Below are 521 nucleotides of genomic sequence, written 5' to 3'. Positions count from 1 at the left end.
GTATTTAATCACTTAATGCGTACATGCAATTTCCTAGCTGCAAAAGTTTATAATTACCTACATCGACATGCGATTTTTATAATACATGTATATTTTATTAAAAGTTAGATTGTAAATGCATTAAGTCTAGTTGCATGTAGTATATTTTGGTGTCGAGCACCTAAAGGGGCATTTATATATACTATACATATTTTCTGTACGTTATGTACGAATTCGATGATTTTCTATATATTAAAATACGTTGATTGTATAGAGCTTAATTTGTATATATTTGCATAATTTATTCTATGTATATGTATTATATAAAGAAGATATATCTAACGACACTAAATGTATGTAAGCACTACTATTAAATGAGAAGGCAAGCATATTTTACGATGTCTCGTGGTATTTTAACAAACTTCAAAAATTGTTTTATCTATATCATCGCATGATACTACTTTTTAAAGACGTTTACTTTAATTATTATATACTTTGCTAACAACCCAAATAATTTTGATAAACTACGTATGTGCTTACAT

Source organism: Ceratina calcarata, unplaced genomic scaffold, assembly GCF_001652005.2.
Source record: "Ceratina calcarata isolate Rehan_Ccalc_2016 unplaced genomic scaffold, ASM165200v1 scaffold119, whole genome shotgun sequence".
NCBI classification, from domain to species: Eukaryota; Metazoa; Arthropoda; class Insecta; order Hymenoptera; family Apidae; genus Ceratina; species Ceratina calcarata.
This window is presented reverse-complemented; position numbering follows the sequence as displayed.